Source organism: Adiantum capillus-veneris, chromosome 29 (genome assembly GCF_014529385.1).
Source record: "Adiantum capillus-veneris isolate H3 chromosome 29, ASM1452938v2, whole genome shotgun sequence".
Classification (NCBI taxonomy): Eukaryota; Viridiplantae; Streptophyta; class Polypodiopsida; order Polypodiales; family Pteridaceae; genus Adiantum; species Adiantum capillus-veneris.
Genome location: NC_140959.1, coordinates 67,999,738 through 68,015,608, shown reverse-complemented (window position 1 = coordinate 68,015,608; position 15,871 = coordinate 67,999,738).

The following is a 15,871-nucleotide window of genomic DNA, read 5'->3' as shown; positions in this document are numbered from 1 at the left end:
TTAAATTCAATATGTACCACAACTATTTCAAAGTTTTGATGATTTGCAAATATCATTTGGAACCTCGCCCTTGTATCTGATCAATACATGTTTGCCATACTCTAAGAGTTCAGTAGGGTTTTCTTTCCCTAAAGATAATGCAATTGCTTTGTATGTGTAGTAATATGCTGCACGGCCCCCAGTATATCCTGGCGAGTAACCAAAACATTCTCTCCCAAAAACCTTGTTGACGAGCATAACTTTGTCAGCATTTTGTGACAATTGGACCACCTAAGAAGCGAGATAATGCCTTGAAAGCATAGGTTGCAGCATTCCCCTCTTGTGACATTCCGTTGTGGAATATTAGGATGGGTGCCTCACATAGACTAGGAATATATTGTCCTAAAGCTGTATCCCTGCCACGGAATTGTCTTCTTTGATGATGAAGAAAGTCGAGGATTTTCAGCAATCCATGACTGTAAACAAAACAAGTGTGTGTGTATGTGTGTGTGTGTGTGAGAGAGAGAGAGAGAGATGGGGGGGGGGGGGGGGGGGGGGGGGGGGGGGGGGGGGGGGGGGTTACCATGAAACTCTCATCTTGCAAAAAAATCTCATTCTTCCATAGGTTGACTCCTAGGCTAGTCGCTTAAACCAATCCTCCATATCCTGATTACTAGTTGATGACTTGAGATTATTTCGTTTGAAATGTGGCTTCATCAGGAAGGCTTTCTTTATAATTTTTTGCCTTTTCAAAGCAGAGTTTAAGGTAGTCCAGTGGGTTACTGGAGATCTCCATTGCCCCCTCATCACTACTGTCATCTAAAACAAATCCATTCCTCTCCTCCTAATACTTGGAGATAGTGGCCAGTGCAAAGTCCTCCCGCAAATAAAAAATACTTTGTATATCATGAAGGAAAATGTATGACTTATCACCAAATTTAAACTCTGGCACTCTTGGTAGCATTAAGGTGGCTTGCCTCTCATTGAAACCTGAGACATCTAGAGGTAGCTTGATATCTGAGGTTTTCATTAAGAGAAGATTGCTTCGTTCCACCTCTTTTGCTTCTTCTTCAAGATCAATGGACTCCTCTATCTCCATCACTTCAATATATTCCTCATCCTTTTCCTCTTTTTCATTTGCTGGTAAATCGTGTTCCTCAATGACCTCCTTAGGATCTTTCATAAGACTTGTAAATAATCCATTTAAAAATATTAGAAATCTAAAGGATTCTTGAACCAGCTTGCACTCCCTTTCATGTAAGCTACACCAATGGGGTCTGTACATAAGAGGAAGCTGATTGTACTTCTTATAAGACTATCTTTTAGGATCACAGTCTTTCAAATGGAATACCACCATTTCACCAACATTAACCCTGTCCTCTTGAGTGTGAAGCTCAAACTTCTCTCGTTCCAGCTTCAAGTGTTCACTCTGTTCAGCTATAAACACATCAAGATTAAATGGAGCACTAAAAATGCAGGAGACCAAGTCAAACTTATCACCAACCCCTTACAAAACTGCAAGATCTACAAGCTTTTCATCAATACTGTAGGGTCTTCATAAATAACTGCCTCTTTTTTCTTTGGACTGTTGCAACACATTGGGCACTCTGCAAAGTAGGTGCTGAAAAATCCACATTTCTCTTAAGTGAGTTCAGTAAAGTAAATGTTGGAGTAGAAGGGGACTCCATTTCGACATATGGATCAGTATCAGGCTCCTCCAAACTCATGCAGGATCTCCACCAGATATATCAATGGGTTCTGTGAAGTCTACATTCCTCTTTATTGAAGTTTTTAATAGCTCCAACAGTCTTCTCGAAATGTTTTCTTGGCCAACAATGCGCTCGGGATCTATTTTCTGCCTCTTCCTCCTATGAGATCTTAATCCTCCCATTTATTTCATACTGAGAAATATAATTTTCTTCAAACATAAATAAAAATAAGAGCACCACATGATCATATAAGTTTTGAACAAACAATAGCTATGTATCTCACAATTATTTCCAACTAACCATATAAATAATAACACAAGATGATTAGCATGTGTGCATCCTTTGATAGAATGCAAAATTCCTTTATAGTTGTGAAGAGAAAAAGCCAATCAAGTGGATCATGGCGCATAGAGTACATTAAAAAAACTCCACAAAGCTATTGGCGTGCCGTGATCCACTTGATTGGCTTTTATACAAAGGAATAGCTACCGAAACATCAAAGAATTTTATTCTCAAAAAAATCCTTTGTACAATTTCAAAAGTGGATTACAACGCGCGGAGTACGTAAATGAACCTCCACAACACTACTGGCGAACCGTGATCCAATTTTGGTTGGTGAAATGTAAATGGCCTTTTACATTTTGAAGCACAATTCCTAGACACAACTAAACAATGGACAAAATGAAAGTGAAGAGATTGCCTTTACCTTTGCGAGGACTAGACATTGCTCTTAGAGTAGAGATTCAGGACTGGGAATGTTGTTGCTGGTCTTCACGCTTCTGATTCTTGCACCTTGAAGGAGGTAGAGCCTTTTTAACTCTCTCTCTCTCTCTCTCTCTCTCTCTCTCTCTCTCTCTCTCTCTCTCTCTCTATGTCTGTATTTGCTTCTCCAATATGATTTCTCTTCTCCCCTTTACCAAGTTACTCTCTCTCTCTCTCTCTCTCTCTCTCTCTCTCTCTCTCTCTCTCTCTCTCTCTCTCTCTCTCTCTTCTCTCCCCTTTTCATACAATAATAGACATTACCGTTAGCCTTTTTAATGAAGCACGCCGAATATTATTTTACACATGTTACCAAGACATGCAATAAATGGCTAGTACGACCACAATAAATAAATTTTTACAACCGAAAAATACGTGTAATATTTATGGTAACAAATGCACACTTGGATTCATGATAAGAGAGAGAGAGAGAGAGAGGGGGGGGGGGGGATACAAGAAGTGGATCACGGCGCGCAATAGGCTATTATCCCGTCTCAATGTTGAGCCCGCGCGCCGTGATCCACACAAAGAGAGAGAGAGAGAGAGAGAGAGAAGGGGGGGGGGGGGGGGTAAAAGTCTTAGGAAATATATACAAAACAACATTTCTCACCACTCCACCTTGGAGTAAATCACAAAGCACTGAAACCAATGTCTAAAACTAGAGAGGGTTGGTTAGACGCATACCCCGGGTACGGATAGTAAGGGTATCCATACAGGCTCCAACCATTGTAGCCATGTGGAAGAGGTGGTGGGGAAAACACCAATGACAATTGGGGGGGGGGGGGGGGGGGGGGGGGGGGAGAGAGAGAGAGAGAGAGAGAGAGAGAGAGATCCTTTGAATTTTCCTTTTACAGTGGAATGGCAAGAACAAAGGTAACAACAAGGAAGGCAGGGAAAAACTTTAGGTAAACCAATGAAGATATTGAAGGGACCAAGAATGAAGAATATTCAGAGAAACATGGGTTTATTTAGAGGGATCAGAAAAGCTCAGAAATGTATTGAGCTTTGTGTCCCTAAACTTCCTTTCCAAAGAGCAGTAAGGCAAATTTGTGAGGAAGCATGCGCTGGTACAATGAGATGGAAGGCTGTTGCCCTACTCTGTGTTCAAGAAGCAGCAGAAGATTTTTTACTCTAGTACTTTAATGATATCACCATTGTTGCTGCTCATGCTCACCAGGTCACAATAATGAACAAAGACAGTGAGACGCTCAAGAGAGTACATTGGAGATGCGATAAGCTCCTCATCCCTCATGAGTTTATTGACCTAAAATGAAGGATATATTGCTAATACCACCAAGCTTACGGGATCATGGGGTTAATATTCATGAGGTTACTCATGATTTGAAAACCAGAGCCAGAGCCGAGCAAGAAGAAAGACGTTACCAGGAAGCAGAGAATTTAAAGAGGATACAGACTACTGTTGCTGAGGAAGAGGCACAGAGGAGAAATTATGGGCAAGTTACCATAGACTTAAATGAAAGAAACAACGATATTTAACATTCCATGAAAGAAGGACTGTTAGCAACCATTCCCCTTGCTGATGATACTAGGCAATTAGCTCTAGATTCTGTTGATATTGGGATTTTTTAAGATCCCAATGCACAAATTACAGACTCTATTGTTTATTTATGCCTAAAGTAAGTACTCTTCTCTACCTTTAAGATCCTTTACTTTTGTAGTTGATCTCTAATTAAATCCTTGTTATTGATTGTAGCTTAACTTTAAAGAGCCAACTCCCTCAACAAACCCATACTGAAATACATGTTTTAGATCCACAGTTGTCTGTCCCACTCCGAATAAAAGAAACCCCTCATGGCACATTGGAGAGATGGTTTGTCCATTGTCCAATGCTACAGGTCACACCTCTGATGTTTCCATACGAATCAAACAATCATTGGAGCCTTGAATGCATTGAACTGGACAAACAAGTGGTATGGACTATCAACTCCATACGAGGAACACATTCAGAGATAAGAGTGTGAGTGTTGATATAACCTTGAGTGTTTATTTGGGCTATGGTTGATGACCTCAATATTGTTAATAACAAATAAGTTTCACTATTCATAGATGTGTAAAAAGATTACTTCACGTCTATGGAAGACTTTGTGGAAATCATGAACTCTACACGGCAAACTTTAAAGATGTCGAAGTGCCTAATCAAACACATCTAAATTCCTGTGGTTGGAGATGTCTTCTCCACGCAGAGTACATACTATAGAGTTTTTTTGCTTTGAATCCATTTATGTCTAAGGCATTTCAGTGCTATGGTTTGGACCAACTTGGTGCTATTATTAATTGAAGTATTGACCACAAAAAGTTAACCTAATTTTGCAGAATGCTGTGGAAAATTATACCTTGGAATATTTACAAATGAACCCCACATCAATGATTCAACATCTTTTATCTCTTTCAACTCCAAGAGTTTTAGATGCAGAAGAAAGTTTTGTTGACGACCATATAATAACTTTAACAATGACCAGTGATGAGGAAGTCATGCCAGTTTCCACCATTGGAAACCAAATCCCTAAAACTGACCCCATTTTAAAGGAACAAACACCGGTTTGCCCTGCATTTGGAGCGGCTGAAACGGAAGTTGAGGTAATCAATGTGATGTAGACCAAGCTCTTGAAAATGTAGATGTAAAATGCTCTTCAGAGCCAAGGAATGCAACAGAGGGTCTAGGCCAAGTAGAGGAGGATAATGGAGTTCCTATTATTGTGGCACAGGATGAGGCACATGATCAATATGAGGGAGTCCAAGCTCTTGTAATTGCTCATGAGAAGAGCTCTTCAGGGACGAGAGAAGATTCAGAGTATCTAGACCATGTAGAGGAGGAGGCCAACATTGCAAATCAAAGCCAGGAACAGACAACATAACAAGTTAACCATTCAGCCATGGAAACACAAGAGTCCTATACTGTACAACCACAAGAGGTGGATACCCTTGGCAATACAAAAGGGAACATCGACACTCAACAACACAATGTCAATGTTCGAAATGACCAATATGGACTCTTGCTTCAAGTAGATATGGTTGTTCTGGTAATATCCATTGTACTTAAATAATATACTCTTTTTTGTTTCTAACTACTTATATGTATGCACACAATGATTGCAGAGACTAATTATTTTAGATCTCAATGGATTGTTGTTGTTACGACAGTCATACAGTGTACATACAGAGATCTCCGATTTACGTAGTTTCCATTTGGGAAATCTCAGAGTAGTAATTCGACCAGGCACTAAGTAATTTTTGAATTTTTTGATTCCATGGTTTAGGTTTGCTATGTGGTCATCAATGTAGGCCCAAAACTTGAATCCCCTTGTTTCCATAGTTTGAATTTTTTGATTCCATGGTTTAGGTTTGCTATGTGGTCGTCAATGCAAGCCCAAAACTTGAATCCCCTTGTTTCCATAGTTTGCAGTATGGCTAAAATTCAGAGATCGGTTTTTTATTTTGTGTATATTCAGAAAAACATGTAATACCATTGCGGGACATTTCCACCCAACTAAAGCTAATTCACAACTTTTCTACAAGCCCTTTGAACAGATCAATCTGCCTTATGATGGTCTCAATACTTTGTTGATTGATGACACACCACATAAGGGTTTACTTAATCCACGCGGAACTACTATTTCCCCACCTTCATTTGAAGGGCATCTTCACGATTTTTACCTAGAGAGGACATTTTGGTCCCATACCTGCAAGGAATGTACTTAAGCCCATTGAGCACATCAGAATTTGTACTTACAAATGTACTTAGTAATTCATTATTTATACATTAAATTGATATTGTCTACCTATCTATGTGTTTTGAATACTCAAAGAGAGAGTGAGAGAGAGAGAGAGAGAGAGAGAGAGACTTGAGCAAACACTTGATATCAAGATTAAACTAGTCAAAAAAGTTACATTTGGTTGAAGCCATTCAGGCTAGATTACATGGGCACAATTTGAATACGGCCAGAAAGATCTCCACACAGAAAATGCTTCTCCCTTCGTTGCATTACTCTTCGTCCGCCCAACAAGAAATAAAAGTTTACGGAGTCAATGTTGGCAGTCTCCTACACTATGTCATGTTGAAGTTGAAAAAGGTTGCATTGGTTCCTTATTATAATTATTGTCATAAGATTTAGGTCTTTGGCCACCACTTCCACATCTATGACAACATTGTTTGCCAAACTTGTTGCCTCTTGATCCATAGGCACATAGCAACCTTCAACAATGTGAGAACGCTTGTACCAAAAGGAGATTATTAATGTCTGTGTCACAAGCATATACTTGACAATGAAAGTGTCAAGAGAAATCTCGCAACATATGCCATCTATTTCTTTCACATACCACCCTCGATCAAGAAGCTTATCACACAAGAGGGAATCAAATGATTTGCAAAGCAGCATCGTTTTAGCAACATGTACATTGCAGGTATGAAATAACTCAACAAAGAGACCAATAGGATAGAAATTTTCAAGTTTCACCAATTTAGTGGGTACAGAGTTTTGGAGAGACCTCTGAACATCCCTATAAATCCTGCTCCTCAATGCCTCACTCATTGTTGTGTCGGGAACGGGCCAATCCACGGATTTCCAGTTGGTTGGTAGTGAAACCTTCACCAACACTCCTCTCTAATTCCTTTGATTGAGTTGGTAGAAATGGTCATAGAAGAAAATACCTCGTCTGCAAGTCTTTTGCTAGTTCTACCCGCATATTGCAAGACCCCAATATGAGCATGGGTCACAGAGATGAGACCTATAATGCACTCCAGTGGCTCTCATTTCTCATATGAGGAAGGATAAACATCAATGAATGTAAAAGAATAGAAATAAATACAAACATATGTATAAACTAATTAAATATCTGTAATAAGAGAAGAAGAAAACAGATTCACATTTGAAATGTAAGATAACATTTATAGAGGAGTGCTAAATAATTAACTCACAGTTGCACCGTGGATTATGCACCATGGATACATCATCGCCATTAGCAATCACATCAGAGTGAGTGGAACAAAGACCTCTTTCACAGTCTTCTTACCAACCTCGACTTTGAAATCCAGAACTCTTGCTTTCCATGTAGAACAAAACATATTTTTTGCTTTCGAGATTTTTTTCCTTCTTAGCTGCATAAGAACCCAAGAACCTTTGCTTATCCTCTGCTCTTGCCACCTATTATCTGTAGTGAGAGAGTTTGAGATTGAGATAGTGCTTATGCTACTACATGGTCTTCTTGGCACACTAATGGTGAGGTTAGTTGGGGACAGTGTGGAGAAACCTCTAGAACTTCTTGGGCGGGAAGAAGACGAATCCATAGCTATATTGGAGGGAGAATGAGTTTTGAAAGCCTTTCATAAAGGTAGTGGATATCTTTTAATGAAAGGAGAGAGTTGGCTATCAATCACTAGTCAGGTTTCAGCAACTTGACGGCTACTGGCAGTGGGCCCTACTTTGTGAGACGAGGAAGTTACCTTACAAAAATGGGACAAATCTCAATATTTTAATATGCTTTCTTTCATTTTTGTGATATTTTCCATACCTTTCTACGTTACGTAAGGTTGTTGCTCATTGGTTGCACTTTCTTTTCTCTCTCTTCAATAAGGCCCTCCAAATGACCTCCAAAATTTCCTAATGTAGGTGTAGAGGATAGAGATTACCTCTCCCTCTATGCCTCTTCTATCTATCTTGATCTATCTACATTTCTATGCTCTCTCTATCTACCTTAGGTAGAGAGATAGAGGTGTGTTAGGTAGAGATAAAGTTTAGAGAGAGAGATAGGTAGATGGATAAAAATTTGTCAACCTCTCTCTCTATCTACCTCTATTTATCCTCTCTCTATGCATCTCTATCTTCCTCTATTTAGCTCTCTCTATGTCCTCTCTAGCTTCAGATTAGTAGTTGTAGATCATAGAGATCCACCTCTCTCTATGCACTCTCTATCTACCTCTATTTACCTCTCTCTATGCACTCTCTATCTACCTCTATTTACCTCTCTCTAAGTCCTCTCTAGCTTTAGATTAGTAGGTGTAGAGCATAGAGATCTACCTCTCTCCCTACCTTAGGTAGATAGAGAGAGGTGAGTAGATTAGGTCTAGAGGATAGAGAAGTGGTGTAGATTAGGTGTAGATAGATAGGAGAGAGGCACCTCTCTTTGTACATCGTCTTTATCTCTCTACTCTCTCTATATAGAGGATAGAGATTGGGTGGAGGTTAGAGTTAATGTTAGATAGATAGGGTAGAGAGATGTAGAGAGGGTAGAGATTAGTTATAGGGAGATAAGAGAGAGATTAGTTCAATAATTACAATCTCTTAATGATGTTGAGTTAGAAACTATCTGCTTGGAAAAATTTCACGTCTTCTTCCTTTGGTTGGTTCATATCGTAATAGGTGTGCCCTCCACCAAGGTGGCCGTCTCCTCCAGTGAATCTAGATCTTGAGTCGGTAACTTAAAGCAATAAATTTAGATTTATTTGTAGCTAGTTAAATGTGAGTTTGAATGCAGCTATCTTCTTGTTATTTGCAGGCATGTCCCTCTTACATCTCTAGTGGAGCTGGTTTATCTATTGAAGTTCCTCAGCCAGTGATGGATCTAGAGTTATAGCGCACACTCTATTTGTAAGATGAGTATCTATGCCTGATGTAGGGCTTGTTTGACCACTACACTCCACAACAACTAGTGGCCTATGGACTTTCATAGAAGATCACATCATGGGGAAGTCAGGGAGGGACTCCATAAGAGCCTCACATTGACAACACCCCCTTCTACCGTGCCTTCCATTGCAAGGATCCTTAATTCCATTCTACTCCAGCTTCACACGAGCCTCATCGATAGTCTACGGGTTTTTGAAAAATATCTTCAATCAGCACACGTAGGCGTTCTCTTAGGGTAGTGAGAGCCATGACAAGCAAAGCGAAGGGGACTCTTGTTAGGATTCTTATTTTGGTGTGTGTATGTGTGGCGGGGGGGGGGGGGGATGAGATCCTAACAAGGGGACTCTTGTTAGGATTCGTATTTTGGTGTGTGTATGTGTGGCGGGGGGGGGATGAGATCCTAACAAGGGGACTCTTGTTAGGATTCGTATTTTGGTGTGTGTATGTGTGGCGGGGGGGGGGGGGGAGTGTGGATGTGATCACCTATTTTGAAGGGTGTCACTCTAATTTCAAAAGATGAGGACTATGATGCACCCGTGCCAAATACACACAGGTGCTACTATAGGGTTAAGTATGGTGGCAAGGTTGATTTTGGCACTGACAAGGTAGGGCATCTTGGTGCCACTTTTAGATTTTCATACACTCATTGTATAAGAATTCTTTTAAGTTCAAAGACCATCATCCCGATCATGCACTCTATGTTTAGAAAGCGTTGCATGCTCAATTTTTGAACCCCTCCAATGAGCGTTTCTCCATGGAAATATTTGAGAGGTATATCAAGAAATTTCAAAAAAACAAGCAATCAAATGTATGGCTTGCCGTGACCAATCAGGTCACAAATTCACACTGGAGCTATTGACAACATGGCTAATGTAGAGTGGGAGTGGGCTAGGCAAGAAAAGCGCGATGAAGTGGCACCAAGATCATCCCACAGGCAACAACACGAAGTTTGAGCTAGGAAAAGTCCCATGCACTATGGTTTGAGAGGTAAGGTAGCATGGAAAGATAAATACGTAAGTGATATTGTGTTAGTTATGTATAAGAGATATTTTAACCTATGAAACTTTTTGGCTATTTTTAACTTAGAAAATTATCAATGTGACCCGAGATGGTCACGTATCGAGAGAGACACACGGAGTTTGATACTTGGCAATGATTATTGGAAAACAATCAAATCTCTCGTGAGAAATTTGACTTTGAAATTGGATGTCTACAAGTGGTAAGTATACTTGATTAAAATTGTAATAATCATTTTGAGTTATTGATTTATCTAATTTGGTTTTGGTTGTTGTAGAGTCAGAGTGATCAAACTTGTGTATCTCTGGACGAGAAGGAGGAGGATGAGGAAGACAAGGACTTAGATTGATTTTTATTGTAGTTCTCTTTTACTAGTGTCAATATGACACAACAAACCCTCATTTGTACATTGAACTCATTTGAAATTTTGGATCTTAAAAAAATTAAATTTTAGTATTGGCATTAGGAGAAAGTTGGACTCACTTTTGGGCCCTGTAAGAAGTGCCACGTCGGCTTAGAGAGAGAAAATGAAAATGTTAACTTGTGCATTTTATGTGATACTTTTCTGCGCAACAAAAAGCCAAAATGACATTCTTTGGTAGGTAGCCGCCGTCTTTATCATTCTTATCCTTCGTTCTCTTGTCAAGAATCCAACTAACCGTATGACTAATGATTTGAAATGCCAACTTACAAGCGTTCCCTCCAGAAACATAAGCCACACGAACTCTATCAACTCTAAACTTGAGAATATGGCTTTCCCTCCCAAAACCTGAGATATTTCTCCGTCTTCTTCTCTATCAACTCTAGGAATGGAGAACGCATCTTTTCTTGATGAAAACACTAATTTGAACTTACAATCCTCGGCCCCTTCATCTTTAACACTTACCCAAAGAAATAACACACATCATCTTCATGTTGATGTATTGCAAGAGTACGCACCGTTGCAGAAACGTAGAAGGGAGTCTTTCTTATCTCAACGGGAGAAAGAACTTAGAAGGACAAACAAGGAACATCATTTGGATTTGTGGACCGATGGGTCTATTTATCATAAGGATCCTATGACAAATGTGCCACCTCCCTTTGCTAATATCACTAACCTCTTACATTTCACAGGCGATGGCAAGGATGGGCTATTGGGATACACCGAACATTTGGAAATGAGAGGATTGTGTTGGGGTATAAAGCCCAATGTGGTCGCCCAAGTAAGTGGGCGGGCCGCCAGGTATGTACACATATTATTTTGCTAGAACCTAATAAGAACTCACTATGCTCTACACATTACAGTAGAGCGAGTTCACCATATCGTCGTGCTCTTCTTCTCGCACTCTCTCTCGCGTCGCACTTCCGCTCGTACTCCTTCAATTGGTATCAGAGCTCAGATTGAGGCTCGGGGCAGCACTGCAGGAGGCTAGAGTCACCAGCTCAGATTGGAGTGAAATTCGACAGGCAAAGACACGGCACAGATTCATTCTGAGGTCATCTCGATCACCGTTCGGCTTCGACAAAGGTCTGTGCAGGCCATTTTCGACTACGTGGTCTTAGCGGGTGCAGATCCGACTCTGCAAATTTGGGGTTTTCGGCCTACGACTGCAGGTGCTAAGGATATCGACACTCCCAGAGTGTTGATTTGTGGCTGTCTACACATCGAAGGACGGCTAACAGTTCTTGGAGGCGTGTCACATACGACACGGGCGCATCTACACACAGACTATAAGAGACATCCAGTAGTTCATCAAGTAGCTTGTGTTTGTTGCTTGATATTCCAGATTTCATCCTGAAATTGCAGGCACTTCCACATGGGATGTATTGTCAGAGATGATGTATGTCTGTTGAGGGTTTGCTGGCTGTGAGTCACGCAGCAAACAACCACCGCAGCGGTTACAACATACAGTGGAAAATTTGTGGATGTATGACTTTGTGGGAAGTCTATGTACTGTTAGACTTACTGCAGCCTTTTTTGAGGGTCGAGTGAGGTTTTATTGAGCTGGGGGATTCTCGAATGTTGAGATCCTTTCGGTGATACAGGTCTTGGAGCGATCCCTCGAGCACCCTTAGATAGGCAGCTAGGATGTATTGACTGTGAGTTAGACAGTTGGGATTGCATCTTTGCTTTACTGCCATTGAGGCATTGTCGCTGTCTATGCTTACAGGACAGTGACAGGACAGTCAGAGACAGTACAGGTGCAGGACAGGTTTACCCACAGCTTACAGTGTTAGAGAGACAATGGTTTTTTGAGGTGTTTTTTGGTCTGTTTTTGAGCACACCATAAATTCCACAAGTTAATGCTTTCTCAAGGCTACAAACGTAGTGAGTTCGATCACTGTCTATATACAAAGAAGGCTAAGGATGGTAGTTGGTTGATCCTTATTTTGTATGTGCATGACATGTTGATTGCTGGCAAGCACTTGGAAGAAATTTCAGCTTTGAAGTCAAAGATGGCAAAATCGTTTGACACGAAAGACATGGGTGAGGCAAGTCATATACTTGGTATGCGCATTGAGAGAGACAGATCAAAGAAGTTGATTTGGTTATCTCAAACAGAGTATATTGACAAGGTTTTGCAACGTTTCAATATGGAGAAGGAAAAGGCATTGAGTGTTCCATTGCCACCATATGTGAAACTTAGCAAACAAGATTGTCCTGTGTCTGAGGAAGAACAGGCTGAAATGGATAAGATTCCATATGCGTCTACAGTGGGTAGTTTGATGTATGCAATGATTGCTACTCGCCCAGACATTGCATTTGCAGTGGGAGTAGTAAGTCGATACATGTCAAACCCAGGCAAGAAACATTGGGAGGCAGTGAAAGGAATATTGAGATACCTGAAAGCTACAAAGAGTATGCGTATATGCTATGGGAGTCAGGAGCTAAGTGTAAAGGGTTTTACAGACTCATATTATGCAGGTGACTTAGACAACCGAAGGTCTACTTCAGGGTATGTCTTTACATTGGCTGGTGGAGCAGTATCATGGCGTTCTAGATTACAAGATTGTGTTACTCAATCTACTACAGAGGCTGAATATGTTGCAGCATCAGAGGCATGCAAAGAATCAATTTGGCTTAATCGACTAGTAACAGACTTGGGAATCAAAGAAGAGATGCCTGTGTTATATTGTGATAGTCAAAGTGCTATACAATTGGCTCGCAATCCAGTTTATCACTCAAAGACAAAGCATGTGGATGTGAAGTATCATTTCATCAGGGAAATGCTCGAGGATAAGCAACTTCAGCTTGTCAAAGTTCACACCACAAAAAATCCTGCTGATCTACTTACAAAAGGACTTCCCTCAGAGAGCTTTGCGCATTTTTGCAAGCAGTTAGGTGTAGGGTAGTACATCACTTCTCTACATCTCTTGTATATTAGCTTGTATAGTAGCTTCTCTCACACTTAAAGTACCACATTGGACTTTAAGTGGGAGGTTTTTGGGGTATAGAGCCCAATGTGGTCGCCCAGGTAAGTGGGCGGGCCGCCAGGTATGTACACATATTCTTTTGTTAAAACCTAATAAGAACTCACTATGCTCTACACATTACAGTAGAGCAAGTTCACCATATCGTCGTGCTCTTCTTCTCGCACTCTCTCTCGCGTCGCACTTCCGCTCGTACTCCTTCAGATTGAATGCGGAAAGGCAAAGAAACTTCCTGGCAATGGAGAACATGCAGCTGAAGAAACTTAATGAAGCATGCTCTCAAAAGATTTCATCAAACATAGAGACAATCCAAGGCCTTGAGAAGAAGATCACAAGTTTGCGAGAGAAAGAAACTGTGCTTGGTAGTCGGAAAAGAAAATGAGATCTGTGCAACCTTGAGAACATGAAGGTTGGTAGTGGTGGCCTGAAAAAACGAATACGAGCTTTAAGGTAACTCGAAATTTGTTTCTTCAATGTGCTTCATTAAGAAGTGTATACACTTACTTTCCTATACATGATCATAACGCATTGTGCTTTTTTGGCAGGTCTTTACTGCATCCAAACTTGAACGGTGCAGGCTCCAATGCCGGAGTGCATTACAGCCGTCTAGTTCCAAAAGAAGTAGTTGAAGAGATGATAACTCAGAAAAAATTTCGTAAGTTGAAAGGGAGGCTACTTACCTCCTTCATGAACGAGAATCAGCTGGAACCAATGGAAGTGCAAGCAATACTTGATGAGAGTGGAATCTCGCAGATGGGATACAGGGCACTCTTCAAAGCAATAGCTAAAACATCTCAAAATAAACTACAGAGAGGATCATTGTTGCCAAAGCCATCACATGTAAAGGCTGCTCGCCGGCACGTAAACGATGAGGTGTTTGAGAAATTGGGGTCACCATTCCATATTGAAGCAACGTTCTTAGGCAAGGGCGGCAGAGAGGTACAGTTTAACGAGCACAACAACCTCTTCGTTGATCTTGAAGCATTGCAAAGGTATGCTGTTCACTTCTTTGACATCATTCGAGACGAGTGTGGTGGGGTTCTCAAGTTTGTTTTGAAGCTCGACGAGTGCGAGGTCCTGAAGAACAAGAAGTTGGAGAGAGTCACCATTACCCTCATGAACAGAGCTCTGGATCCATCAATAATGAAAGAGGATCCACGATACTTCAACGTGCAATCAGAAAACAACATTCTATCTCTAGGATCATTTCAGGTATACTTCGGTCAATCTCTGATAACAAAAATATTTATTATTTGGTTGTTGATTTTGTGTTTTCATTTTTCACTGCAGGTTGATAAGGAAAATTATGAAATCCTCGATTGGGTTTTTAGTCAAACCCAAATTCCTTCTATCATCAGTGAACAAAGAAACGGAGCCGTTCTTTCAGTGGAAGGATTTGGCGACTACACAGTGGAATGGCACATGGGAGGTGACTTAAATACTCTTAAGTGTATGTACAACATAACACACGGAGCAGCTGTGGCAAATCCATGCTTATATTGCATGGCTGATGCACAATCACTTGAGAGTGTGCAATGGATTAGAGCTCCCAGCAGAAATCTTCAAGATAAAACTTTTAAACCAGTGCTTGATATTCCTCTGAGTAGAGTTCATGTCTGTACACTTCATGCACTCTGTCGAATAATTGAAAAGGTGGTTCATTTTTACATATGTTTTGCATGGACATTAAAGCCAGAGAGTGAGTCGAAAAGAGTGATCAAAGAATTAGAGGGAGTGCTCTCAGACATTGGTTTGCATGGAGGAAATGTCAAAATCGAAGAGGACCCTAAGATGTCTCAAAGTCGGTACAAGGTACCAAGGAAATCATCGATAGGCGGAGTGAAGGCAAGAAGGTTTCTTGGGTTTAGCCTCAAAGATTCAGATAGAGAAGAAAGGAGAATCCTGTTCAACAAATGGAAACAGTTACATAAAGTGGTTAAAGACAATGCTGGTGGTGGGGCAATCCTGAATCACAAAGCGAACGTGTGGAAATCACTAGATAAAATTTTCCACTACCTTGAGCAACATTCTTGGGACCAAAGTAAGCTCACATCATTTCAAGCAGCCTTGCTGGATTGGAAAAAGGCTTACCTTACAGAGTGGGGTGGGCAACATATCACACATTACATGGTAGGTTGGCATTCTACGTATACAAAAAAAAATTTTAAATTGTACTCAACTGACCATTTTGTTTTATTTCAATGCAGCACATATTGTTCAACCATGGTCCATATTTTTCCAAGACACACGGTTCACTATCAATATGGTCCACACAAGGCATGGAAAAAACCCACTACATAGCAAGAACAGGTTATTTTAAGCACACTCAGCATGGGGGAGGAAAAGAAAAGGCCA